At 52.8% G+C, this 25357-nt stretch overlaps 10 non-coding genes across 10 annotated transcripts; 7 read left to right on the top strand and 3 right to left on the bottom strand.

Annotated features, from left to right (window-relative positions):
- Positions 1–1089: 1089 nt before the first annotated feature.
- Positions 1090–1161, bottom strand: trnae-uuc (transfer RNA glutamic acid (anticodon UUC)). The gene has a single exon. It is a non-coding gene; the product is annotated as a tRNA-Glu (tRNA).
- Positions 1162–3746: 2585 nt separating this feature from the next.
- Positions 3747–3818, top strand: trnae-uuc (transfer RNA glutamic acid (anticodon UUC)). The gene has a single exon. It is a non-coding gene; the product is annotated as a tRNA-Glu (tRNA).
- A 1384-nt stretch (positions 3819–5202) lies between these two features.
- On the top strand, positions 5203–5274 carry trnae-uuc (transfer RNA glutamic acid (anticodon UUC)). The gene has a single exon. It is a non-coding gene; the product is annotated as a tRNA-Glu (tRNA).
- A 1704-nt stretch (positions 5275–6978) lies between these two features.
- Positions 6979–7050, bottom strand: trnae-uuc (transfer RNA glutamic acid (anticodon UUC)). The gene has a single exon. It is a non-coding gene; the product is annotated as a tRNA-Glu (tRNA).
- A 1908-nt stretch (positions 7051–8958) lies between these two features.
- Positions 8959–9030, bottom strand: trnae-uuc (transfer RNA glutamic acid (anticodon UUC)). The gene has a single exon. It is a non-coding gene; the product is annotated as a tRNA-Glu (tRNA).
- A 2036-nt stretch (positions 9031–11066) lies between these two features.
- On the top strand, positions 11067–11138 carry trnae-uuc (transfer RNA glutamic acid (anticodon UUC)). The gene has a single exon. It is a non-coding gene; the product is annotated as a tRNA-Glu (tRNA).
- A 2772-nt stretch (positions 11139–13910) lies between these two features.
- trnae-uuc (transfer RNA glutamic acid (anticodon UUC)) lies at positions 13911–13982 on the top strand. Its single transcript has one exon. It is a non-coding gene; the product is annotated as a tRNA-Glu (tRNA).
- Positions 13983–15415: 1433 nt separating this feature from the next.
- Positions 15416–15487, top strand: trnae-uuc (transfer RNA glutamic acid (anticodon UUC)). Its single transcript has one exon. It is a non-coding gene; the product is annotated as a tRNA-Glu (tRNA).
- A 5980-nt stretch (positions 15488–21467) lies between these two features.
- On the top strand, positions 21468–21539 carry trnae-uuc (transfer RNA glutamic acid (anticodon UUC)). The gene has a single exon. It is a non-coding gene; the product is annotated as a tRNA-Glu (tRNA).
- Positions 21540–23258: 1719 nt separating this feature from the next.
- Positions 23259–23330, top strand: trnae-uuc (transfer RNA glutamic acid (anticodon UUC)). The gene has a single exon. It is a non-coding gene; the product is annotated as a tRNA-Glu (tRNA).
- Positions 23331–25357: the final 2027 nt, after the last annotated feature.

Below are 25357 nucleotides of genomic sequence, written 5' to 3'. Positions count from 1 at the left end.
TAGCTGGTACAATTAACCATGTTATGGCTACTAACCATTTCAATCCAGCACATCACAGGATTCATGGACTCCGTCTGCATTTTTTCGCTGCCCCGGGAAAGCGGACAACATAAGCAAACATCCGTCCTGCCCCGGACATTCTCCCTTCTCCCCTTTCCCATCGAGCAGAAGATACAGAAGCCTGAAAGCACGTCAGTGAAGACAATGCGTTAAACCGATTCCCCGCAGGAACACGCACCGTTCCGTGACCATCACTTGTCCGCCACCTTCCGGAGATGCTCCGTGATCTGCTGAGTTCCTCCGGCAATTTATGTGTTGTGCTACCTAAGTTCCACAGCTTGGCGTGAACCCCTTGACACGGAACCTCCGCTGCCCACTACAGACACAGCTCCCGCAGGTGAAGATCTACGCGACAGACCCGGAGAATGCGGGTGAATGCTACCGGTCAGAGCGGGTTGCTCGCCCGGCGCCCGAGTGAATGCGCGCACTACGCCGACAGTCCTCCTCTCTGCTCTAAAATGGACGTACGTCCATTCCGAAGGTGAGCCCTCTTGTCCCAAACTCTCCCGCGGGGTGAATGCTGGCAAGCTTTTCCTCCATCGGGCTGGGTGAGACGAGGACTAGGGGTTTTATTTTGAGGGTGAAAGGTGAAATATTTAACTTGAGTGGATTATTTCTTCTCTCGTGCGGTGGAGCTGACAGCGGACCAGGTGGATGCAAGTTTGAATTGTAACATTTAAGAGACATATGGATGGGTACACGGAGGGTTGTGTTACTGGTGCAGGTAGATGGGACTAGGCAGAACACCTGGCTGACAGTGACTAAAGGGGCCGAAGGGTCTGTTTCTGTGCTGCAGTGCTCTGGATGCCGGGAAGAACCCAGCCGGTTGGGTAGCTTCAGTCGAGTCAAAGAGGAATGGTCGACGCCTCCGGTCCCTGCACCTCCTGCCTCCACAGACGCTGCACTACCTCCGGCTTCCTTGACTTCTTTTGCATCTACAGTCCCTCGTGCCCCGTACTGTCACACCCCGGGTCGATGTAATGCCGTCACGCTAACCGGTACTTTCCTGTGTCGCCCCAAAACGTTTGCTTCCCATACCGGGAGTCGAACCCGGGCCGCCTGGGTGAAAACCAGGAATCCTAACCGCTAGACCATATGGGAGATGCTGAAAGACGATAATGCAGATACTGTGGGCGCCAATTCATTGGATTATTTAAGCCAAAGGCTGATATTACTGGTAGTCAGCCCTCGATGAGTAGAAATACTTCCGCCGGGCCTCGCAGAACACAAGAACATAAGAAATAGGAGCAGGAGTCGGCCATCCGGCCCATCGAGCCTGCCCCGCCATTCAATAAGATCTTGGCTGATCTGTCCTTAAACTCAGCTCCATCTACCTGCCTTTTCCCCATAACCCTTAACTTCCTTACTATGTAAAAACCTATTTAATTGTTTCTTAAATATATTTAGTGAAAAAACCTGGACTGCTTTCCTGTGCAAAGAATTCCACAGATTCACCACTCTCTGAGAAAAAGCAGCTTCTCCTCATCTCCGTAATAAATCTTCTCCCCTGAATCTTGAGGCAATGTCCCCTAGTTCTAGTCTCACCTACCAATGGAAACAACTTTCCTACTTCTATCTTAGCTATCCATTTCTAAATTTTGTCTGCATTTGTAAGATCTCCTCTCATCCTTCTGAATTCCAGCGAGTACAGTCCCAGGCGACTCGATCTCTCCTCATAGTTTAACCCCTGCAGCCCTGGAATCAACCTGGTGAACCTCCTCTGCACAGAGACGCGCGCCATTTGGAGCACTTTATAGGTAGTGGGAGCTTATCCCCACTAGCACCCCCGGCTATGACAACCTTAGGAACCAAGGCTTAAAGATTCTTGATTAGTCAGGGCATGAAGGGATACGGGGCGAAAACAGGAGATTGGGGTTGAGAGGGGAAATTGATCAACCGTGATGAAATGGCGGAGCCGAATGGCCTAATTCTGCTTCTATATGACAGAGAATCTTATGGAATGTCTGCCCGAGCAAGGGGCAGATGCAAATGCACAGGCAACACTGAAAAGTCACGCTGGACAGATACTCCGATAGGGAAGATGAGGGGTCTGGGCCAAGTACAGACACATGGGATTCTAGTGGATAGGGTCCCTTGTCAGTATGGATTAGATGGGTCGCATGGCCTATTTTTCCTGCTATATAGCTCCGGAGTGGGAGCAACGGGGAGGAGAGGGGGAGGGAGGGAAGGGAGAAGAAAGAGGAGGAGGAGGACATGGAACAGGGAGATGGAGGGATAGGGTAAGGGAGGTAAGCAGATGGAGAGGGCGAGAGTAAAGAGTTTCGGAAGGGGAGATGGAATGGGCGAGGGTGAGGAGAAGAAAGAGGAGTGGGGAGAGGGAGAGGGAAATGGAGAGGGGAAAGGGAAGCGAAAGATGGGGCACCGGGGGAGAATTAAGGGGTATTGGAAAATGGTGGGTGAGGTGGGAGAGGAATGCGTGAGGGGTAAATGGGTTGGGAGACGGGAGGGTGTGGGAAAGTGGAGAGGGTAGTGCAGTGGGGAGCAGCTGAGGTCAAACTCAGAGGCGGGAGAATGGAGGGCGGCCGTGAGCTGGGGAGGGGACGCGGACTAGAGAGGAGAACGCCTAGGTTGGGGTGCTGGAGGAGTTACTTGGGACGACGGCAGAGGCAGGGTAAGTTTCGAGGAGGTCGGGGTCAGGGGTGGACGCGGGTGCTTGCGCCCTTTTAGCCCTGCTGGTGAGAAAGGTGATGAGGAAGAAGTAGAAGGCGAGTTTGGTGTGGGTGTGATATGGACACACTGTCCCGGGTCTCATACCCACTCTGTTCTCTGCCTCTTGGGCCTTCAGCGTATTGAAAGGACTAGACAGAGTGAACATAGAGCGGATGTTTCCAATAGTTGGGGAGTCTAGGACCAGAGGACACAGACTCGGAACCGAGGGACATCCATTTAGAACGGAGATGAGGTGGAATTTCTTCAGCCAGTGGCTGGTGAATCTGTGGAATTCATTGCCAGAGACGGCAGTTGATAGGTTCTTGATTAATAAGGGTGTCAAAGGTTAAGGGGAAAGGCAGGAGAATGGGTTTGAGAGGGATAATAAATCAGCCATGATGGAATGGTGGAACAGACCCGATCGGCCGGATGGTCTGATTCTGTTCCTATGTCTTATGGTCTTAAAAGATTATGTTCTTATGGTCCTATTCACTCGAATCCCATGTGTCTGTATTTGGTCCAGACCCCTCACCCGTCCAATCCTTGCACCTGTCCAAAATGACTTTTCAATATTGCCTGTGCATTTGCCTCTGCCGCTTTCTCGGGCAGACATTCCATAACATTCCATGTGATATAGGAGCAAAATTAGGCCATTTGGCCCATCGAGTCGGCTCCGCCATTTCACCATGGCTTTCCCATTTGCCCTCTCAACCGCAATCCCCTGCTTTCAACTCGTATCCCTTCAGGCCCTGACTAATCAAGAATCTTTCAATCTCAGTTCCTAAGGCTGTCATAGCCGGGTGTGGTTGTGGGGATAAGTTCCACTACCTATAGAGTGCTCCAAATGGCCTGCGACTCTATCAGCCTCTGACAACCAGGTCCAATCTTGGCCTTCTGCTAGTCCCGGCGAAACTGTTTCTACTAACCGACGTCTGCGTACCACTAATATCAGCCTTTGCCTTAAATAACCCAATGACTTGGCCTCCACAGTATCTCCGCTATCGCCTTTCGGCGTCTCCCATATAGTCTAGCGGTTAGGATTCCTGGTTTTCACCCAGGCGGCCCGGATTCGACTCCCGGTATGGGAAGCAAACGTTCTGAGGCGGCACGGTAACGTGCCGGTTAGCGTGATGTCATTACACCGACCCGAGGTGTGACGGCAAGGGGAACGAGTGACTGCAGATGCGACAAAAGACAACGTAGCCAGGGGGTCGTGCAGCGTCTGTGGAGGCAGGAGGTGCAGGGACCAGAGGTGTCGGCCATCCCTGTTTGACTCTGCTGACGCGACCCAACCGTCTGGGTTCCTTCCAGCATCCAGTGATAGAGCACTGCAGCACAGAAACAGACCCTTCGGCCTATTTTGTTAGTAGCAGCCTGGCGTTCTGCCTAATCCAATCCCCCTGCACCGGTAACACAGCCCTCTTTGTACGCATCCAAATTTCTCTCATGTAAAATATTTCACCTTTCATCCATAACATAAGACTCCTAGTTGTCGTCTCGCACAGCCCGATGGAGGAAAAGCTCGCCTGCATTCACCCCGTGAGAGAGTTTGGGACCAGAGGGCCCACCTTCGGAATGGACGTACGTCCCTTTTAGAGCGGAGAGGAAGAAGGCTTTCGCAGGAGTGCGCGCATTCACAGGGGCGACGGGCGTCCACTCCGCTCTGACCGGTAGCACTGAGCCGCAATCTCCGGCTCTGCCACGCAGATCTTCACCTGCGGGAGCTGTGCCTGCGGTGGCGACGGAGGGTCCGTGTCAAGGGGTTCACAACATGCTGCGGAACGTAGGTGGAGCAAAACACACATTGTGGGAGAAACTCAGCAGATCACGGAGCATCTCCGGAAGGTCGCGGACAGCTGATGGACACGGAACAGTGCGTGTTCCTGCGGGGAATCGGTGTAACGCATTGTATTCACTGACGTAATTTCAAGCTTCTGTATCTTCTACCCGATAGGAAAGGGGAGAAGGGAGAATCGCCGGGGCAAGAGGGATGTTTGATTATGTTGTCCGCTTTCCCGGGGCAGCGAGAAGTGCAGACGGAGTCCAGGAATCCTGTGATGTGCTGGATTGGACTGGTTGAGCGATAGTTAGTATCGATTCGGGGGGCCGAAGGGCTTGTTTCCTTGGAGCTTCAGTGAGTGTGAAGGGTGAGAGAGGCAGAGGGAGCCGGGTGAGCCGGAGACGGTGAGTGAACTGCAGAGCGCTTCAGGATTCAGCAAGAAGACAGTCCCAGAAAACACGGGAACAGGCTATATCGGTCCATCTTGCGGGATCCGACCAAGTTCCCCATCTGAAGTCATTGCTTTTGCCTGTCTTTGGCCTGTCTCCCTCGAAGACTTTCCTACCTGTGTGCAAGTGCGTTATGAACGTTGTTATTTGTACCCATCTGGTTGCATTTACACAGCATTCTCTGTGTGAAGAAGTTGCCTCGCAAATCCCTTCGAAATATCCCCGCTATCGTCTTTTAGCGTCTCCCATATGGTCTAGCGGTTAGGATTCCTGGTTTTCACCCAGGCGGCCCGGGTTCGACTCCCGGTGTGGGAAGCAAGCGTTTTGGGGCGATGTGGTAGCGTGACCGTCAGCAACGAGAGGGGCGGAGAAAGAAAGCCGGGTGACATGGGGACCCGAGTGACCCGAAAGGGGTTTCTACTCGCCGTGACCGCGGAGGTTTCTTGGGAGCATCGGTCGGGTTAGTAACGTGACGACCCTTGCAGCCAGGCCCACAGAACCCCTTCCCTGATCTGATTTGACGCCAAAGCCGCCTTCGACCTACATGTGACAGATCCAGCCAATCTTTAAACCTGCGCCCTCGCCTGGATTGGTCCGATACACAAGACGGAGCGAATAGCCTTTTCCCGTGTTTTCTGGGTCTGTCTTCCTGCTTTATCCTCAAACACTCTCCGGCTCACCCGGCTCCCTCTGCCTCTCTCACCCTTCACATTTAGTCAAGTTTCAAGGAAACAAGCCCTTCAGCCCCTCGAATCGCTACTAGCCATCACTTAACCACTTCAATCCAGCACATCACAGGATTCCTGGACTCCGTCTGTACTTCTCGCTGCCCCGGGAAAGCGGACAACATTATCAAAGGTCCCTCCTGCCCCGGAGATTCTCCCTTCTCCCCTTTCCCATCGGGCAGAAGATACAGAAGTCTGAAAGCACGTCGGTGAATACGATGCGTTACTTATACTTTATACCTCATATTTTATACATTATTGTCGCCAAACAGTTGGTACTAGAACGTACAATCATCACAGCGATATTTGATTCTTAGCCTCACACTCCCTGGATTACAAATATTAAATAATAAAAATATTAAAAATAGTTAAAATAAGTAAACATTAACAATTTACATTATAAGTCATAAATAGAAAATAGAAAAATCGGAAGTAAGGCAGTGCAATAAAAACCGGGAGGCAGGCCCGGATCCGGATCCGGATCCGAATCCCCGCAGTAACACGCACTGTTCCGTGTACAACAGCTTTCCGCGACCTTCCGGAGATTATCTCTGATCTGCTGAGTTAACATCTTGACCCGGACACTCCGCCGCCCACCACAGACACAGGTGAATATCTACGTGGCAGAGCCGGAGAGTGCGGATGAGCGCTGCCGGTCAGAGCGGGTTGCTCGCTCATTGCCCCTGCGAATGCGCGCACTCCTCCGAAAGCCCTCCTCCTCTCCGCTCTAGAAGGGTCGTATGTCTATTACGAAGTTGGGCCCTCTGGTCCCAGACTCTCCCGCGGGGTGAATGCTGGCAAGCATTTCCTCCATCGGGCTGGGTGCGACGAGAACTAGTGGTTTTATGTTAAGGGTGAAAGGTGCAATACTTAACCTGAGGGATTATTTCTTCTCTCGTGGGGTGGAGATGAAAGCGCACCCGGTGGATGTAGGTTCAATTGTAACATTTAAGAGAAATTTGGATAGTTATATGGAGGGCTGTGTTACCGGTGCAGGGAAATGGGACTAGGCAGAACACCAGGCTGCCACTAACTAAATGGGCCGAAGGATCTGTTTCTGTAACTGGATGCCGGGAGGAACGCAGCCGGTTGGGTCGCGTCAGTAGAGTCAAAGAGGGATGGCCGACGCCTCCGGTCCCTGTACCTCCTGCCTCCACAGGCGCTGCACGACCCCCTGGCTACCTTGGTTTCTTTTGCATCTGCAGCCCCTCGTACCCCTTGCCGTCACACCTCCGGTCGGTGTAATGGCGACACGCTAACCGGTACTTTCCTGTATCGCCCCCAAAATGTTTGGTTCCCATACCGGGAGTCGAACCCGGGCCGCCTGGGTGAAAACCAGGTATCCTAACCGCTAGACCATACGGGAGACGCTGAAAGGCGATAGTGGAGATACTGTGGAGACAATGTCATTGGATTATTTAAGGCAAAGGCTGATATTAGTGGTAGGGAGCTTCGATCAGTAGAAACAGTTCGGCAGGGCCCAGCAGCTAAGCCAGACGTGAAGGCCAAGAATTGGACTTGGTTGTCAAAGGCTGTTAGAGACGCACGCCAATTGGAGCACTTCATAGGTAGTGGGAGCTTATCCCCACAACCACCACTCCCCGCCCCCTCGCTATAACAACCTTAAAAACTTTCAAGGCTGAAAGATACTTGATTAGTCAGGGCTTGAAGTGATATGGAGGAAAGGCAGGAAATTGGGGTTGAGAGGGGAAATGGATCAGCCGTGATGAAATGGCGGCGCCGACTCGCTGGGCCAAATGGCAAAATTCTGCTCCGATATCACCTGATCTAATGGTATCTTATGAAATGTCTGCCGAGGCAAATGTACAAGCAACACTGAATAGGCACTTTGGACAGATACACGGATGGGAAAGGTGAGGGATCCGGGCCAAATACAGACACATGGGATTCGAGTGGATAGCATTCTTCGTCAGCATGAATGAGATGGGCCTCACGGCTTATTTTCCTACCATTATAGTTCCGGAGAAGGAGCAACAGGAAGGGGAGGGGAAAAGATGGAATGGAGAAGGAAGGAGAGGAGGACAGGGCTGAGAGAGGGGGGATGAGATGGGCCGCATTGGGAGTGGGGAGGGATTGGGAGAGGGGAACTAGGGTCAAACGGTGAGCGGCCGTGAGCTGGGGAGGGGACGAGGACTAGAGAGGAGAACGCGTAGGTTGGGGTGCTGGAGGGGTTACTTGGGATGGCGGCAGAGGCAGTGTGAGGTTCGAGAAGGTCGGGGTGAGGGTTTGGCTGGGGTGAATGAGCCCTTTTAACCGTGGTGGTGAGAAAGGTGATGACGAAGAAGTAGAAGGCGAGTTTGGTGTGGGTGTGATATGGACACACTGTCCCGGGTCTCATACCCACTCTGTTCTCTGCCCCTTGAGCTTTCAGAGTATCGAAAGGACTAGATAGAGTGAACATGGGATGGATTTTTCCAATAGTGGGGGAGTCTAGGACCAGAGGGCACACACTCGGAACAGAGGGACGTCCATTTAGAACGGAGATGAGATGGAATTTCTTCAGCCAGTGGTTGGTGAATCTGTGGAATCCATTGCCACAGACGGCTGTTGATAGGTTCTTGATTAATAAGGTTTTCAAAGGTTAAGGGGAAATGCAGGAGAATGCGGTTGAGAGGGATAATTAATCAGCCATGATGGAATGGTGGAACAGACTAGATGGGCCGGATGGTCTGATTCTGTTCCTATGTCTTATGGTCTTAAAAGATTCAGGACATCCCATTTCAGAATCCTTGTAAGAATGCAATTAATCTGTAGAGATCACGGAAACCATTGGGCTTTTCAGGGACGTCTGGATTATCTGGGGCAGTTTCCCATCTAGCGGAAGAGACTGACTGGGAAACCCTTCAGAGGTTTATAAATTCATTCATAAATTGAATTGTCTCAGTCCTTTTCTCTCCCCAGGTCACGAGGGTTCCAAGTCAGGGCGTAGGTTTAAAGATTGGCTGGATCTGTCACATGTCGGTCGAAATACGGAGTGAAATGCCACATTGGCGTCAAATCAGATCAGGGAGGGTTCTGCCGGGCCTGGCTGCAAGAGACGTCACGTTTGTGCGCCAACAAAGCCTGCCTACCAACTGGAACTTTGCTCCGAAGAAACCCACGCGGTCACGGCGAGAACGTACAAACTGGGTTCGGGAATCGAACCCGGGTCGCAGTAATCGCATTTTGTTCTCGTCCTCGGGTCACCTGGCTTTCTTTCTCTGCCCGTCTTGTTGCTGACGGTCACGCTACCGTGTCGCCCCAAAACGTTTGCTTCCCATACCGGGAGTCGAACCCGGGCCGCCTGGGTGAAAACCAGGAATCCTAACCGCTAGACCATATGGGAGATGCTGAAACGCGATAGCGGAGATGCTTCAAGGGAAATTGAAGGGGAACTTCTTTACAAAGTGGGAAGCGTAATAGCTGGGTCCAGTAACAAGTTCGCTTAGCCCGCACTGCTAACTTCTACCTCCTACAAACCGGACGATCTAGGTAGGCCGATTGTTTCTCCCTGCTCCAGCCCCACTGAGAACTCGTGTCCTCTTATCTCGATCCCAGTCCAGCCTCCTTGGCTCAGTCCCTTCCCACCTGCCTCTGCCAAACTTCTACCGCCCTCGATCTCCTCACTAACTTTCAATCCCCCCGGACAAAACCACCTCATCTTCACCATCGATATACGCTTCTACCCACCCATCAAAAAATGCCTCGAAGCTCTCCGCTTCTTTCCCGAAAAAAGAACCAGCCAGCTGCCCTTCCACCACCATCACCACCCTTCTCCGTCTGGTAGAACCGGTCCTCAGTCTGAATATTTTTTTCCTTCCGCTCTTTCCGCGTTCTCAGAACTCGAAGGGTAGCCACGGACACTCGCACGGACCCCAGTTACGTCTGCCTGTCCGATGGCTACGTAGAACAGTCCATGCTTAGAGCCTTCCCCGGTGAAACTCCCCGACTCTTCCTCTGCTGCATCGAGGGCATTGACGGCTGCATTGGCGCTACGTCACGCTACAAAGCTGAACTGGTCAATTTCATCAACTTTGCCTCCAACTTCCACCCCTTCACTTGGTCCATCTCTGAGACATACACCCCTATTTCGATTTCTCTGTCTCCATCTCCAGAGACAAACTGTCTGCCGACAGTTTTTGTAAACCGACTGGTTCCCGCAGTAATCTTGACTCGAGCTCTTCCCACCCTATCTCCTGTGAAAATGCTCTCCTCTTTTCTCAGTTTCTTCGCAACTGTTGCCAGGACGCGGCTTTCCGCTCCGGGACATCAAATATGTCCTCTTTCTTTAAAGAACTGTTCCCCCCACCCTCGCGCTAACTATTAGTGCTGCCCGTACCCGTATCTCCTCCATTCCCATACATCGACACTCACCGCATCCTGTCGCCACCGTAATAATGATAGAGTCCCTCTTGTCCTTATCTACCTCCCCATCAGCCTCCGCATCCAACACATTATCCTCCGCAGCGTCCGCTATCTCCAAAGCGATTCTACCACTAAACATATCTTTACCTGCGCCCCTCACCCCCCCCCACCATCCGCTTTCTGCACGGATCGCTCCCTCCGCGTTTCCCTTGTCCATTCGTCCCTCCCCAGTAATCGCCCTCCCGACTCTTGTCCCTGCAGGCGGCCAAAGTGCTACACCTGCCCAGACACCTCCTCCCTCACCTCCATTCAGGGCCCCAGGCAGTCCTTCCAGGTGAGGCAACCCTGCACCTGTGAATCTGCTGGGGTCGTCTATTGTGTCCGGTGCTCCCCATGCGGCCTCCTCTACATTGGTAAGGCCCGTCATAAATCGGGAGTGAGGGCGCTTCGTCGTGCATTCCCACACCACCAGCCACAAGCGCGACTTCCCCAGTGGCCAAGCATTTTAATTCTGATTCTAATTCCCGTTCCGACGTGTCGATCCACGGCCTCCTTTTGGGCCAGATGAGGCCACCCTCAGGGTGGCTGAGGAAAACCTTATAATCCGTCTGGGTAGCCCCCGACCTAATGTGCCGGACTGGACTGGTTGAGTGATCGTTAGTATGGACTCGGATGACCGAAGGGCTTGTTTACGTGATGCTTGACTCAGTCTGTGGGACCAGAGAGGCAGAGGAAGCCGGGTGAGCCGGAGACGGTGAGTGAAATGCAGAGTGTCTGAAGATAAAGCAGGAAGACACTCTTTGGTCCACCGTGTGGGATCCGACCAAGTTCTCTATCTTAATTAGTTGCTTTTCCCTGCCTTTGGCGTGTCTCCCTCGAAGTCTTTCATATAGATGTGCATGTGCCTTTTAAACATTGTTATTGTACCCATCTGGCTGCATTTGCACACCACCCTCTGTATGAAGCAGTTGCTTCTCAAGTCCCTTCAAAGTATCCCCACTATCGTCTTTCAGCACCTCCCATATGGTCTAGCGGTTAGGATTCCTGGTTTTCACCCAGGCGGCCCGGGTTCGACTCCCGGTGTGGGAGGCAAACGTTTTAGGGCGACACGGTAACGCGCCAATCAGCGTAGTGTTAACGCCATTTCAGCGACCCGGGTTCTATTCCGGTAAAGTGCAAAAGAAACTGCACATGAATGGAAAAAAAAACAAGGTACAGGGGTTCGGGTAGCGTCTGTGGAGGCAGGAGCTTCCGTATCCGAAACTTAGACCATTCGTCTTTGACTCTACTGACGCTACCCAATCCGCTAGGATCCTCCCAGAATCCTTTATAGGGCACAGCAGCACAGAACCAGGCCCTTCGGCCCGTTTAATCAATAGCAGCCTGGTCTTTTGCATAGTCCCATCTACCTGCACCGGTAGCATAGCGCTCCGTGTACCTGTCCTAATTTTACTTAAATATTACAAACTATCGTCCATCCACCAGGTCCGCTTTCAGCTCGTCCCACACTCTCACCACACTGTGAGTGAGGAACCTCCCGCTCAGGTTACCCCTTAAATATTTCACCTTTCACCCTTAACATAAGACCACTTGTTCCCGTCTCTGACTCTAGCGTGTAGATCTTCACCGGTGGCTGCTGTTTGCGCGGTGGACGGGAAAAGGTGCACGTCAAGAAAAGACATTAAATGCCGGAGGAACTCAGCAGATCACGGAGCATCTCCGGAAGGTGACGGACAGCTGATGTAGATGGAACGGTACGTGTTCCTGAGGGCAATAGGTGTAACGCACTATTTTTACGTTGAAAGGTCACGGACAATGCTGGTTATGACACCAAATTTGAGACTTCGGGACTTTGAGACTTTTTTTTTTACCGTGCCCATGGTCTGCTCTTTATCAAATTATAGCATTGCTTTGCACCGTTGTAACTATATGTTATAATTATGTGGTTTTGTCAGCTTTAGTCTTGGTTTGTCCTGTGTTTGCTTGTGATATCATTCTGGAGGAACGTTGAATCATTTTTAATGGATGCATTTCTAAATGACAATAAACGAGGACTGAGTGGACTAGTTAGTGACAATAAACGAGGTCTAATCTAACTACCACTGCGTTTAATATGCCTGAGGACAGATAATCTGTGGAATTCATTGCCACGGCTGACTGTGGAGGGTAAGTTATTATTTAAAGCGAAGATTGATAGGTTCTTCATTGGTACGGGGGTCAAAGGGTGCGGGGAGAAGGCAGAAGGCCGGATTTAAGAGAGATAATAATCACCCACGATGTAACATCTGCTCCGACTCGATGGGCTGAATGGCCTAATCTACTCCAATGTGTTATGGTTTTATGGGACGTGTTTTCAGTCTTTTGTATCTTCTGCCCGATGGGACAGGGGAGGAGGGAGATTGTCCGGGGTAGGAAGAATCTTTAATTCTGATGTCCACTTTCCCGGGGCAGCGAGAAGTGCGGACGGAGTTCCTGGAGGGAAGCCTGGTTTCCGTGATGTGCTGGACTGAACTGGCAGAGTGATGGTTAGTATCGACTCGGAGGGCCGAATGGCCTGCTTCCTCAAAGCTTGAAGGGTGATAGAGGCAGAAGAAGCCGGGTGAACTGGAGACGGTGAGTGAAATTTGAGTATTTGAGGAAAAGGCGGGAAGACAGAGCCGGAGGACACGGGAACAGGCCCTTGGGTCCAATTTGTGGGATCGGCTCAAGTTGTCTGTCTGAAGGACTTGCTCTTGCCTGACTTTGGCTTGTCTCCCTCCACACCTCTCATATTCCATTCCAAGTGTATTTTGAAGTGTTTTTGTACGAAGCCTTTCACGTCTACACACCGCCCTCTGTATGAGTAAGTTGCCTCTCAAATCCCTTCGAAGTATACCCGCTATCGTCCTACAGCGTCTCCCATGTGGTCTAGCGGTTAGGATTCCTGGTTTTCACCCAGGCGGCCCGGGATTCATACCAGTTCAACTCCCGGTATGGGAAGTAAACGTTTTAGGCGACACGGTAACGCGCCGATACGTGTAGCGTAACACCATCACAGCGACCCAGGTTCTATTCCCGTAAAGTGCAAACTGAACTGCAGACGAAAGAAATAACAAAGGCACCAGGGAGTCGAGCAAAGTCTGCGGAACCTCCCCCTCAGGTTCCCCCTTAAATATTTCACATTTCACCCTCAGTATAAGGCCACTCGTTCCCATTTCACCCAGTTGGTCGTCAGGCTTTGACCGCTAGCGGTCTCTGGCTCTGGCGCGTAGATCGACACAAAAGCTAAACCGCTCCTCAGTCTCATGGTCTGATGATATGTGCTATCAGGTTTCTGTATCTTCTGCACGATGGGAAACAGGAGAACGTCCAGGGCAGGAGGGCAGGAGGGATCTTTTATTCTGATGTCTACTTTCCCGGGGCAGCGAGAAGTGCGGTCGGAGTCCTGGAGAGGAGGCTGGTTTCCGTGATGTGCTGGATTAGTCTGGTTGAGTGACAGTTAGTACCGATTCGGAGGGCCGATGGGTTTGTTTCCTCAATGCTTGTCTGAGTGTAAGGGGTGAGAGAGGCAGAGGGAGCCGGGTGAGCTGGAGACGGTGAGTGAAATGCAGAGTGTTTGAGGAAAAAGTGGGAAGAAAGAGCCTGAGGACACGGAAACAGGCGCTTGGGTCCAATTTGTGGGATCGGCTCAAGTTGTCGACCTGAAATAGTTATTTTTGCCTAGGTCTGGCTTGTCTCCTTCGAAACCTTTCATGCCCACGTCCAAATGTGTTTTAAACATTGTCATTGTACTGAGCCTTTCACATTTACACACCACCCTCTGTATGAAGAAGTTGCCTCTCAAATCCCTTCGAAATATCCCCGCTATCGTCTTTCAGCGTCTCCCATATGGTCTAGCGGTTAGGATTCCTGGTTTTCACCCAGGCGGCCCGGGTTCGACTCCCGGTGTGGGAAGCAAACGTTTTAGGACGATACGGTAACGCGCCGATCAGCGTAGAGTAACGCCATAGCAGCGACCCGGGTTCTATTCCCCTAAAGTGCAAAAGGAATTGCAGATGAAAGAAAAAAAAACAAGGTAGAGGGGGTCGTGCAGCGTCTGTAGAGGCAGGAGATTCGGTATCCGAAACGTCGACCATTCGCCTTTGACTCTCCTAACGTTTACCAATCTGCTACGATCCTCCCAGCACCCGTTATAGAGTACTGCCGAACAGCACCAGGCCCTTCGGCCCCTTTAATGAATTTTGCCCTGTCTCATCTACCTGCACCGGCAACACAGAGCTCCGTGTACCTGTCCTAATTTTACTTAAACATTACAATTTACCTTGCATCCACCAGATCCGCTTTCAGCTCGTCCCACACTCTCACCACTCTGTGAGTGAGGAACCTCACCCTCAGGTTCCCCCTTAAATATTTCGCCTTTCACCCTTAACATAAGACCACTAGTTCCCGTTGCACCGAGTCCGAAAGGGGAAAGCCTGTCAGTATTCACCCCGTGGAGGGTCTAGGACCAGAGGACCCACATTCAGAATAGAAGTGCATTACCTGTAGAGAGACATGAGGTGGAATTTCACAGGAGACCGCGCGTTGGTCGTCAGATTTTCGCCGTTCGCGGTCTCTGTCCCTGGCGCGTAGATCTTCATCAGCTGGCGCTCTGTGCGCGGTGGACGGGGGAAGATGCATGTCAAGAGAAGACAGAAAATGCTGGAGGAACTCAGCAGATCACGGAGCATCTCCGGAAGGTCCCGGACAGCTATGTACATGAAACAGTACGTTTTCCTGAGAGCAATCGGTGTGACGCCCTATATTTATGTCGAAAGGTCACGGCCAATGCAGGTTATGATACCAACTACTACTGCGTTTAATATGCCAGAGTACCGTGAATTTCTGGAATTCATTGGCACGGCTGACTGTGGAGGGGAATTTATTATTTAAAACGGCGGTTGCTATGTACTTCATTTCTAACTGAGTCAAAAGGTGCGGAGAAAAGTCAGGACACCCGACTTGAGAGAGAGAACAATCAGCCATGATGTAAAGTCTGTTCCGACTCGATGGGCTGAATGGCCTAATTTGCTCCAATATGAGAGAGGCAGAGGAAGCCAGGTGAGCCGGAGACGGTGAGTGAAATTTGAGTATTTGAGGAAAAAGGGGGAAGACAGAGGCAGAGGACACGGGAACAGGCCCTTAGGACCAATTTGCGGGATCGGCGCAAGTTGTCTGTCTGAAATAGTTGCTTTTCATATCTGTCTCGAAACCTTTCCTGTCCACGTCCAAATGTGTTTTAAACAGTGTCTTTGTATGCATCCTTTCACGTTCACACGCCACCCTCCGTGTGAATAAGTTGCCTCTCAAATCCCTTCGAAGTATCCTCTCTACCGCATTTCAGCGTCTCCCATATGGTCTAGCGGTTAGGATTCCTGGTTTTCACCCAGGCGTCCCGGATTCGACTCCCGGTATGGGAAGCAAACGTTTTAGGGTTACACGGTAACGCGCCGATCAGCGTATCGTAACGCCATTACTGAGACCCGGGTCTTATTCCCGTAAGTGCAAAAAGACCTACAGATGAAAGAAAAAGCAAGGTACAGGGGGTCGTGCAGCGTCTGTGGAGGCAGGAGTTTCCGAGATGGGAAACGTCGACCATCCGCCTTTGACTCTCCTGACTCTACTTAATCCGCAGGGATCGTCCCAGCATCCAGTTATAGAGCACAGCAACACAGAACCAGGCCCTTCGGCCCCTTTAATCAGTGGCAGCCTGGTCTTTTGCCTAGTCCCATCTACCTGCACCTGTAATATATACGCTCTGTGTACCTGTCCTAACTTTACTTAAGTACTGCAATTTATCGCTCATCCACCAGGCCCGCTGTCAGTTCGTTCCCACACTCTCACCACACTGTGAGTGAGGAACCTCCCTCTCAGCTTCCCCCTTAAATATTTCACATTTCACCCTTAACATAAGACCACTAGTTCCCGTGTCACCCAGCCCGAGGGGGGAAAGCCGGCTAGTACTCACACCCTGGGAGAGATTAAGGCCACAGGAACGACATTCAGAACAGAAGTACATTACCTGTAGAGAGAGCTGAGGTGGAATTTCACAGGTGACCGCGCGTTGGTCGTCAGACTTTCACCGTTCGCGGTCTCTGTCTCTGGCGCGTAGATCTCACCGGTGGCTGCCGTGCGCGCGGTGAACGGGGAAGGTGCATGTCAAGAGAACACAGAATATGCCGCAGTAACGCATTATATTCAGGTGGAAAGGTCACGGACAATGCTGGTTATAACACCAACTACCACCGGGTTTAATATGCCAGACGACCGCGAATCTATGGAATTCATTCCCACGGTTGACTGCGGAGAGGAAGCTCTTACTTAAAGCTTCGATAGATATGTTTGTAGCGATGTGCTACACACCGCGCTAGAATAACCACATGGAGTCGGTGAGTTAGAGTTGCGATGAAAGAGATTTATTCAAACTTCGCGGCCCGCTTTAAAGCCTTCCCGTTCCCGCCCTCCCTGGGCGGGATTGCTGAGAAGAATATATATTCCCAGACCCTTTCTGCGCGCGGGATTTTCCCCCTGCTGGTGAAGATGGCCTGGCGCCCTTTTTGCTGCCGGTCCTCTGCCTGCGCACGCTGTTGTGAGTCGGATCATATGCGCCAGAAAGTGGGTCGCCACATAACCCCCCCCCCCCAGAACCGGCGATACCTCTCCCAATGTCCACAGTCTGGATCGGCCCCTGTTTGGGAGGTCTGCCCCTGCGCCGCGGTGCCTGAGCCTGGACCGTTTGCGCCAAGTCCACATGGGCCGGTTTGAGTCGGTCCACCGTGAAAACCTCCTCTCTCCCCCCAATGTCCAGCACGAACGTGGACCCTTTGTTCCTGATCACCTTAAACGGCCCCTCGTAGGGCCGCTGTAGCGGTGCCCGGTGTCCGCCCCGTCGTACAAAAAGAAACTTACAGTTCTGCAGGTCTTTGGGTACGCAGGTCGGGCTCTGTCCGTGCTGTGAAGTGGGTATGGGGGCCAGGTTACCGAGCCTCTCCCGTAGTCTGTCCAGGACTGCTGTGGGTTATTCCTCTTGCCCCCTTGGGGCTGGTATGAACTCTCCTGGGACGACCAGGGGCGCGCCGTACACCAACTCGGCCGACGAGGTGTGTAGATCCTCCTTGGGCGACGTGCGGATTCCGAGCAGGACCCAGGGAAGTTCGTCCACCCAGTTCGGCCCCTCCAGACGGGCCATGAGAGCAGATTTCAGGTGACGGTGGAAGCGCTCCACTAGTCCGTTCGACTGTGGATGGTAGGCAGTTGTGTGGTGTAGCTGTGTTCCTGAAAGACTGGCCATAGCCGACCACAGGCTGGAGGTGAACTGGGCGCCCCTGTTGGAGGTCATGTGGGCCGGTACCCCGAAGCGGGCTACCCAGGTTGCGATCAGTGCTCGGGCGCAGGATTCGGAGGTGGTGTCGGTGAGCGGGACTGCCTCTGGCCATCTGGTGAACCGGTCTATCATAGTTAGGAGGTACCGCGCTCCTCGTGACACTGGCAGGGGCCCCACGATATCCACATGGATGTGGTCGAACCTCCGGCGGGTGGGTTCGAACCGCTGCGGCGGAGCCTTGGTGTGCCGCTGCACCTTGGCCGTTTGGCACTGCATGCACGTTTTGGCCCATTCACTGACCTGCTTACGAAGTCCATGCCACACGAACCTGTTGGCGACCAGCCGGACGGTTGTCCTGATGGAGGGGTGCGCTAAGTTGTGAATGGACTCGAAAACCCGCCGGCGCCAGGCTGCTGGGACGACGGGGCGGGGTTGGCCGGTAGCTACGTCACATAGTAGGGTCCTCTCACCTGGGCCTACGGGGAGGTCTTGAAGCTGTAAACCGGGGACTGCAGTCCTGTAACTGGGGATCTCAGTTTCTGCCTGCTGTGCCTTTGCCAGCGCTGCATAGTCCAGGGGCCTGTATGGTCGGTCTGGAAAGTGCGTCCGCCATGACGTTGTCCTTTCCCGAGACATGTCGGATGTCCGTCGTGTACTCGGAGATGTAGGACAGATGTCGCTGCTGGCGGGACGACCAGGGGTCGGACACCTTAGTGAACGCAAAGGTAAGCGGTTTGTGGCCTGTGAACGCGGTGAAGGGCCTACCTTCTAAGAAGTATCTGAAATGCCGGATTGCCAGGTATAGTGCCAATAGCTCCCGGTCGAAAGCACTGTATTTGAGTTCGGGTGGTCGTAGGTGTTTGCTGAAGAACGCCAGGGGTTGCCAGCGACCCTCGATGAATTGTTCCAGCACTCCACTGACCGCTGTGCTGGATGCGTCCACCGTGAGGGCAGTAGGAATGTCCGTTCTGGAGTGCACTAGCATCGCGGCGTTTGCCAAGGCTTCTTTGGTTTTAACGAAAGCGGTTACAGCCTCTTCGTCCCAGGTAATGTCCCTGCCCTTACCCGACATCAGAGTGAACAGGGGGCGCATGGTTCGGGCTGCTGAGGGGAGGAAACGGTGGTAAAAATTCACCATACCCACGAATTCCTGCAGGCCTTTGATTGTGTTGGGTCGGGGGAAGTGGCGGGCAGCGGGGTTGCCCCGTCTTTAGTAATCCTGTGACGCAGGAAGTCGATGGTGTCGAGTCCGAACTGGCATTTGGCTGGATTGGTTGTAAGGCCGAATTCACTCAGGCGGGAGTAGAGCTGGCGGAGGTGGGACAGATGATCCTGCCGACTACTGCTGGCTATGAGGATGTCGTCCAAATAGATGAAAGCAAAGTCCAGGTCGCGTCCCACCGCGTCCATTAGCCGCTGGAAAGTCTGTGCGGCATTCTTTAGACCAAACGGCATTCGGAGGAATTCGAAAAGTCCGAACGGGGTGATAAGTGCTGTTTTGGGGATGTCGTCCGGATGCACAGGGATTTGATGGTATCCCCGGACGAGGTCTACCTTGGAAAAGGTCCTTGCGCCGTGTAGGTTTGCTGCGAAGTCTTGAATGTGCGGCACAGGGTAGCGGTCTGGCGTTGTAGCCTCGTTCAGTCTGCGGTAGTCACCGCATGGTCTCCAGTCCCCCGTTGCCTTGGGCACCATGTAAAGGGGGGAGGCCCATGGACTGTCGGACAGTCGTATGATCCCCAATTGCTCCATCTTCTTGAACTCCTCCTTCGCCAGTCGGAGCTTGTCCGGAGGAAGCCTTCGAGCACGGGCGTGGAGGGGTGGTCCCTGGGTCGGGATGTGGTGCTGTACTTCGTGTCTGGGCATGGCTGCCGTGAACTGCGGTGTCAGTACTGATGGGAAATCCGCCAGGACCCTGGTGAATTCATCGTCGGACAGCGTGATGGAGTCCAGGTGTGGGTCTGGCAACTGTGCTTCACCCAGGGAGAACATTTGAAAAGTCTTGGCGTGGACTAATCGCTTCCCCTGCAGGTCGACCAGCAGGCTGTGAGCTCGTAGAAAATCTGTCCCCAGCAGTGGTTGGGCCACGGCAGCCAGTGTGAAGTCCCACGTGAACCGGCTGGAGCTGAACTGTAGACGCACCGTGCGGGTGCCGTAGGTTCGTATTGTGCTGCCATCAGCGGCCCTCAGGGTGGGTCCCGGTTCTCTGTTGCGGGTGCCTAACTCGTTGGAGGTAAGACGCTGATCTCCGCTCCGGTGTCGACCAAAAAGCGGCGTCCCGACTGCTTGTCCCAGACGTACAGGAGGCTGTCCTGATGGCCAGCCGCCGTAGCCATCAGCGGCGGTTGGCCCTGGCGTTTCCCGGGAAATTTGCAGGGCGGTCTGCAGCGGCGGGCCTCTGTGCCCCACCGCTGGTGGTAGAAACACCATTGTTCGTTGGGCTCCTCACTCCCGTCGCCGGGTTTTGTAGGCTTTGCTGCCGGGCCTGGTCTGGTCTGTTGTTGGGCCCGCGGCTTGGTGATCTGTGCGACGGATGCCCATCTCTCTTTCCTGGCATTCCACAGCACATCTGCTCGGGCCGCCACCTCCCGGGGGTTGCTGAAATCTGCGTCGGACAGCAGCAGGCATATGTCCTCGGGCATTTGCTCTAGGAACGCCTGCTCAAACATGAGGCAGGGTTTGTGTCCTTCAGCCAGGGCCAGCATCTCGTTCATTAATGCTGACGGTGGCCTGTCTCCCAAACCATCCAGGTGCATTAAGCGGCGTGCTCGTTCGCGCCGTGAGAGTCCGAAAGTCCTTATGAGCAGGGCTTTGAATGCTGTGTATTTGCCGCCCTCCGGGGGCGACTGTATAAACTCCTCAACTTGTGCAGCTGTCTCCTCGTCGAGTGAGCTCAGCACGTAGTAGTAGCGAGTGGACTCCGAGGTTATCCGCCGAATGTGGAATTGTGCTTCTGCTTGTTCGAACCATAATTGGGCTCGCAGCGTCCAGAAGCTTGGCAGTTTTAACGAAACTGCGTGAACAGATGCAGCGTCGGTCATCTCTGGTCCAAATATCGTTTGGGCCGTCGGGGTCACCAATTGTAGCGATGTACTACACACAGCGCTAGAATAACCACACGGAGTCGGTGAGTTAGAGTTGCGATGAAAGAGATTTATTCAAACTTCGCGGCCTACTTTAAAACCTTCCCGTTCCCGCCCTCCCTGGGGCGGGATTGCTGTGGGGAATGTATATTCCCAGACCCTTTCTGCGCGCGGGATTTTCCCCCTGCTGGTGAAGATGGCCTGGCGCCCTTTTTGCTGCCGGCCCTCTGCCTGCGTGCGCTGTTGTGAGCCGGTTCGTGTGCGCCAGAAAGTGGGTCGCCACATGTTCTCCATTAGTAAGGGAAAAGACGGTGCGGGGAGAAGGCAGAAGACCTGATTTAAGCGTGATAATAATCAGTCATGCTGTAACGTCAGTTCCGACTCGATGAGCCGAATGGCCTAATCTGCTCCATTGTGTATTGTTTTATGGGACGCGCTTTCAGTCTTTTGTATCTTCTGCTCGATGGGAAAGGGAAGAAGGGAGAATGTCGGGGGCAGGAGGAATCTTTGATTCTGATGTCCGATCTCCCGGGACAGCGAGAAGTGCGGACGGAGTTCATAGAGGGGAGCCTGGTTTCCATGATGTGCTGGATTGAGTTGGCGGAGTGATGGTCAGCATCGACTCGGAGGGCCGAATGTCTTGATTCCTGAATGCTTGACTCAGACTGAAGGTGAGAGAGACAGAGGGAGCCGGGTGAGCCGGAGTCGGTGAGTGAAATGCAGACTTTTTGAGGAAAAAGCGGGCAGACAGAGGCAGAGGGCACGGGAACAGGCCCTTGGGTCCAAATATGAGATCGGCGTAAATTGTCTGTCTGAAGTAGATGCTTTTGCCTGACTTTGGGTTGCCTCTCTCGAAACCTTTCCTATCCACGTCCAAATGTATTTTTAAAAGTGTCTTTGTACGCAGCCTTTCACGTTTAGAAGCCACCCTCCTTGTGAATAAGTTGCCTCTCAAATGCCTTCGAAGTAACCCCACTCTCTCATTTCAGCGCCTCCCATATGGTCTAGCGGTTAGGATTCCTGGTTTTCACCCATGCGGCCCGGGTTCGACTCCCGGTATGGGAAGCAAAAGTTTTAGGGCGACACGGTCACGCGCCGATCAGCGTAGAGTAACGCCATAGCAGCGACCCCGGTTTTATTCCCGTAAAGTGCAAAAAGAACTACAGATGAAAGAAAGAACAAGATACAGGGGGGCGTGCAGCGTTTGTGGAGGCAGGAGTTTCAGTGATGGGAAATGTCGACCATTCGCCTTTGACTCTACTGACGGTACATAATCCGCTGGCATCGTCCCAGCATCCAGTTATAGAGCACAGCAACACAGAGCTAGGCCCTTCGGCCCCGTCAATCAATAGCAGCCTGGTGTCTTGCCTAGCCCCATCTACCTGCACTGGTAATATAGCGCTGCGTGTACCTGTCCTAATTTTACTTAAATATTACAATTTATTGTTCATCCACCAGGTCCGCTTTCAGCTTGTTCCACACTCTCACCACACTGTGAGTGAGGAACCTCCCTCTCAGGTTCCCTCTTAAATATTTCACATTTCACCCTTAACATAAGACCACTCGTTCACGTGTCACCTAGCCCGAAGGGGGAAAGCCGGCCAGTATTCACCCCGAGGGAGAATCTAAGGCCAAAGGACCCACATTCAGAATAGAAGTACGTACCTGTCGAGAGAGATGAGGTGGAATTTCACAGGAGGCCGCGCATTGATCGTGAGGCTTTGATCGTTAACGGTCTCTGGCTCTGGCGCGTAGATCTTCACCGGCGGCTGCTGTGTGCGCGGGGGACGGGGGAAGGTGCATGTCAAGAGAAGACAGAAAATGCCGGAGGAACTCAGCAGATCATGGAGCATCTCCGGAAGGTCCTGGACAGCTGATGTCGATGGAACAGTACGTGTTCCTGAGGGGAATCGGTGTAACGCACTATATTTACGTGGAAAGGTCACGGTCAGTGCTGGCTATGATACGGACTACCACTGCGTTTAATATGCCTGAGGACCTCGAATCTGTGGAATTCATTGTCACGGCTGACTGTGGAGGGGAATTTATTATTTAAAGCGGCGGTTGATAAGTTCTGCATTAGTAAGGGAGTCAAAGGGTGCTGGGAGATGGCAGGAGACCGGACTTGAGAGAGATAATAATCCGCCATGATGTAACGTCTGTTCCGACTCGATGGGCTGAATGGCCTAATCTGCTCCAATGTGTTATGGTTTTATGGGACGTGCTTTCAGTCTTTTTTATCTTCTGCCCCATGGGAAATGGGCGAAGGGGGAATGTCCGGTGCAGGAGGGATCTTTGATTCTGATGTCCGCTTTCCCGGGGCAGCGAGAAGCGCAGATCGAGTTCGTGGAGAGGACCCTGGTTTCCGTGATGTGCTGGATTGGACTTGGCAGCGTGATGGTTAATATCGACTCGGAGGGCCGAATGTCCTGCTTCCTGAATGCTTGACTCAGACTGAAGGGTGAGAGAGGCAGAGGGAACCGGGTGAACTGGAGACGGTGAGTGAAATGCAGAGTATTTGAGGAAAAAGCGGGAAGACAGAGCCAGAGGATACGGGAACAGGCCCTTAGGACCAATTTGTGGGATCGGCGCAAGTTGCCTGTCTGAAGTAGTTGCTTTTGCCTGGCTTTGGCTTGTCTCCCTCAAAACCTTTCCTGTCCACCTCCAAATGTATTTTAAACATTGTCATTGTACGCAGCTTTTCGCATTTACACACTGCCCTCCGTATGAATAAGTTGCCTCTCAAATTCCTTCGAAGTATCCCCGCTATCGTCTTTCAGCATCTCCCATATGGTCTAGCGGTTAGGATTCCTGGTTTTCACCCAGGCGGCCCGGGTTCGACTCCCGGTGTGGGAAGCAAACGTTTTAGGGCGACATGGTAACGCGCCGATCAGCATAACGCCATTACTGCGAGGTCCAGTCCCTGGCGGGAGTTCTCTCTCGGCGCTTTAGCCACGTTCCCGAGACGTTCGGGTTAGTAAATTGCGGACAGGCTATGTTGGCGACTCCTGCACCCATCCCCAGCGAGATCCAGCCAGCGCCAATGACGCTTTTCATTGTATGATTCGATCTACCTGTGACAAATAAATGCAGTCTGCAAACCTATGCCCTCCCGTGGAAACCTTCGTGAGCCGGGGAGAGAAAAGGACCTTTTGCTTTATCTATAAACTAGTTTGTCAACCGCTGTGTGGTTTCCCTTCTGTCTCCTCCTCTCGAGGGAAAACAGCCCCAGACGACCCAGCCTCTCCTTAAAACTCTAGAGCTTCCGGACCCTGACACGCTCAACGTTGTGCGCGCTCCCTCCAGATCAGTCCCATCCTTACAAGGATGCTGAGATGGGATGCTCTGAATCTTTTAAGACCATAAGACATAGGAACAGAGTCAGACCATCCGGCCCATCTAGTCTGTTCCGCGATTCTATCATGGCTGATTTACTATCCCTCTCAACCGGATCCTCCTGCATTTCCCCTTAACCTTTGAAACCCTTATTGATCAAGAAACTATCAACAGCCGTCTGTGGTAATGAATTCCACAGATTCACCAGCCACTGGCTGAATAAATGCTGCCTCATCTCCGTTCTAAATGAAGGTCCTTCTGTTTCCAGTCTGTGCCCTCTGGTCCTAGACTCCCCCACTATAGGAAACATCCTCTCCACATCCACTCTATCTGTGCCTTCTGGTCCTAGACTTCCTCACAATTGGAAACATCCGCTCCACATCCACTCTATCTGTGTCCTCTAGTCCTAGACTCAACCACTATTGGAAACATCCTCTCCACATCCACTCTATCTGTGTCCTCTGGTCCTAGACTCCCCTACTACAGGAAACATCCTCTCCACATCCACTCTATCTGTGTCCTCTGGTCCTAGATTCCCCCACTATAGGAAGCATCCTCTCCACATCCACTCTATCTGTGCCCTCTGGTCCTAGACTCCCCCATTATTGGAAACATCCGATCCATGTTCACTCTATCTAGTCCTTTCAATACTCTTAAGGTTCAAGAGGCAGAGAACAGAGTGGATATGAGACCCGGGACAGTGTGTCCATATCTCTCTCATACACACCCACACTAAACTCGCCTTCTAATTCTTCGTCATCACCTTCCTGACCACCCCGGCTAAAAGGGCACACTCACCCTGCCCACCCCTCACCCCGACCTCCTCGAAGCTCACTCTGCCTCCACCATCCTTTGCCGTCATCCCAAGGAACCACAACCCCGCTCAACCCACGCGTTCTCGAGACCGCGCCCGTTCCCCAGCTCATGGCCGCTCTCCGTACTTTGCGTTTGAGCTGAGCTCCCCTCTCCCACTTCCTCTCCACTCCCCACCCCTCCCTTTACTCTTTCCCAACCCCTTTACCTCTCTCTCAAATAATCAACCATCAGCCTCCTCTCACCATTCCCCAACGCCCGTCACCCCACCCTTCTCTTCTACCGCACTGTCTCTCCCCTTCCCAATCTGCTTACCCTTCTCCTCTCCATTTCTCTCCTCCCCTCCCCACCCTTCTTCCCTAGCCTTCAAGCTCTCCCACTACATCTCCTCTTCCCATTTTCTCCCTTCCCAATTTCCTCTTGCCCTCTCTATTTCCCTACAACGCCTACCCCAGTCCCTTCTCTCCCTGCCCCATATTCTCACCTTCAGTGTCCCCTTTCCCTCTTTCCCCCTCCCCTTCCCATTGCTCCCAGTCCAGAGATATACAGCAGGAAAAACAGGCCATGCGGCACATCCCATCCATGCTGACAGAGAATCCTCTCCACTCGAATCCCATATGTCTGCATTTGGCCCAGCCTCCTCACCTCCTCATCCGTGTAACTGTCCTAATGTTGCTCGTGTACCTGGCTCTACCACTTCCTCGGTCAGAAATCCCACAAGACCATAAGGTCAT

This window comes from Mobula birostris, chromosome 28, assembly GCF_030028105.1.
Source record: "Mobula birostris isolate sMobBir1 chromosome 28, sMobBir1.hap1, whole genome shotgun sequence".
NCBI classification, from domain to species: Eukaryota; Metazoa; Chordata; class Chondrichthyes; order Myliobatiformes; family Myliobatidae; genus Mobula; species Mobula birostris.
Note: the sequence above shows the minus strand (reverse complement) of the source record. Positions and strands in the feature narration are given on the sequence as shown.